General features: G+C 40.7%; 1 non-coding gene across 1 annotated transcript; it reads left to right on the forward strand.

Annotated features, from left to right (window-relative positions):
• Nucleotides 1–2,387: 2,387 nt before the first annotated feature.
• Nucleotides 2,388–2,491, forward strand: LOC116565072. Its single transcript, XR_004275235.1, has one exon. It is a non-coding gene; the product is annotated as a U6 spliceosomal RNA (small nuclear RNA).
• The last annotated feature ends 258 nt before the right edge of the window (nt 2,492–2,749 follow it).

A 2,749-nucleotide genomic window follows, 5' to 3' on the forward strand; every position in this document is an offset into this window, starting at 1 on the left:
TCCTTAAAAATAGGTTCAGAAAACAAAAAAGGGGGAATATGAGTAAGGACCCTGCAACACTATTGGCACAAGCCTTATTGACCCTTAATTTCTTAAACTTAGATGATCAATTTTAATCAGCTATAGAAAAGCACTTTGCTAAAACCTCCCAAGATCTAGAACGCACAGTTTTATGGAAAGATGTAAATAGTAATGTATGGTGTGGTCCAAATGATTTGCTAACATGGGGAAGAGGATACGCTTGTGTTCACACCCCTTCAGGTCCTCTTTGGAGTCCAGTACGATGCATCAAAGCTTCCCATGGCCAGGACCCAACCCAGTACGAGAAATGAAGGAAATGACCCTGCGGGACCCACAGCTCAGGAGGCCGAGTGAATCCTGCTTCAGACGCAGACACCATTCACTCCAGATAATGTGTCCTTGCTATACATTCTATTGCAACTCTCATAGGGTGTTAACCATTTTTATTCTTTCACGTTGCCTGCTACCTGTACCTATTAGGCTCTATTGGCCCCATCTTCTAGATCTGCCTCTTTTCCACCTTGTTACTTGGGCAGACACCCCCTTCCTAGCCTCTAACAATGTGACTGACTAGAAGGGATTGACATATCCCTGGTGGGGTCCCTCAGTAATGGCACATAACGGACTGAGGTGCCAATAACACTACATATTACTCCTTGATTGGAAAAGAATAATACTGATTATACTCATGTTTGTCTTATGTTGTAGCAGGAGTGGCCGCGGGAAACGGAGGTCTCGGACACCGAATACAGGAGGAAGGTTGATTCGGCCGGGAGCAAGGTGACATAGTTGCCTAACAGCCAAGCTCCCCTAACAAAGGAAGCTTCCGTCTTTATATATAGGCATATACTTTAGATGTTACACATGGAAGAACCTTAGGTTTACAGCTTAACATATGAAAAGGGTCTCGGTTTACAGTCTCAGGAATTACCTATGAAAAGGATTTCCGTTTACAGTTTTAGGAATGAAAAGGGGAAATTGATCTGAGATGCCAGGGCCTCCGTCTTCCATGTTACTCGTTCTAGGATGCAAAGCCGGAACACAAGCTGTGACTGCTGCGCCTGTCAGTCCTTTGCTGCACACATTTGTATGCGTCACTCAACAAAACGTGATGCAAAAAACAGAAAAGGGGAGATGTAGGAGATTGGTCAGAGTGGTGGGAGAAACCGTAGGGAAAGCAGTAGGCCTTCTGAAAGGTCAGAGGCTCTGCAAGGCTTCGGGGGAGAATAGCTGAAGGCAGCTGTTCTATAGAACCCTGAGAAAAAGGGCAAGGATTAGGTACAAGAGAGTATAGGGCTACAAGAAAAAAAAAAAAAGGGAGTATAGGGGAATTTATCTTAAACAGGCTTGTTTACTTAAGTTGACCAGGAACTGACCTTTGATCATCTGTGCTGGTTGACTGTTCCCTGAAAGGGAACAATAAATGTTAATTACCTACAGTTTGTGTTGGCTCCAGACTTTCAGCATTATGTCTGCACTGAATAAAAGCCAGCAGCTCCAGCTTCCTTGGGCTGCTGCACTTTTGCCACTAGAGCCAGGCAGTCCCCTAGCTGCTCTTACACTGCATACCTGTGTCTACTCATTTCGAATGGTCAGGGTCTGCGGGACAGACCCAGCAACTTTGTCTTTGGGTGGAATATCTTCTCCAGTAGCTTATAGAGAAGGGGTGCATGATAGATAAAATTTTTGGAACCTTACATACTTGGAAATATTTTTTTCTTTTTTTCTTCCTTTTTTTTTAAGAGATGGGGTTTCACCATGTTGGCCAAGCTGGTCTTGAACTCCTGGCCTCAAGTGATCCACCCACCTTGGCCTCCCAAAATGCTGGGATTACAGTTGATTGTATGGCTAGGTACAGAATTCCAGATTGAAAGTTACATCTTTCAGAATTTTAAAGGCATTGCTTCATTGTATTTTGGCTTCTAGTGTTGCTGATGAGAAGTCTAAATGCATTTTGGTTCCTAAACTTTGTATATAGACATTTTTTTCATTTCTAGAGACAATAAAATCTCTTGCTTCCCAAAACGGTGCTGGCTGTTTATTGACTCTTAAATGTCACAGTTCCTTCTGTTCTTGAATTACATCATTGGTTGCTTTGCCCCTTCTTTTTTCTTTTTTCTTTCTGGAAACACTGGTATTCAGATTTAAGATCCCCTGAATTAGTACTCTTAACTTCCTAACCTTTTATCTTCTACTTTCTATCTCTTTATCTTTTTGCTGTATTTCCTGGGAAGTTTCCCTAAGGTTGTATTTCAGCTATTATGTAGAATTATTTTTTCTGCTTAAGCAAATAATTTTTCCTTATATTCTTATCATGTTTTCCTTTCTATGGAAGTATTGTATGCCCGTCGTTTAAAAATTATACAGTGCTCATTTCAATAACATGCATTATAAAACTGCAATGAGACAGAACATTAGCATGGCTCCTGCGCAAGGATGACATACAAATTTGCAAGCATTCCATATTTAAAAAAAATCATTATAGAATTCTTTACATAGAAAATTCCATCTACTAGATTATGGAACAAAAGTGAGACCAAAAATAGATCTATACTTACACATATATAACCTAAACCTGGACATATGAACCACATTTTATATCTGCTTTTGACAAAGATGCTACATAGTGAAAAATGTCTCCCCCTACAAAGAAGTCTGGCCTTTTTTCCCAGCTCTTTCTACACTCTTGCAATTTCCTGAGTGTTAAGGGTGTCTTTGGTTTTGTTTT

Source organism: Sapajus apella, unplaced genomic scaffold, assembly GCF_009761245.1.
Source record: "Sapajus apella isolate SASKATOON/1434 unplaced genomic scaffold, GSC_monkey_1.0 scaffold38, whole genome shotgun sequence".
Lineage (NCBI taxonomy): Eukaryota > Metazoa > Chordata > Mammalia > Primates > Cebidae > Sapajus > Sapajus apella.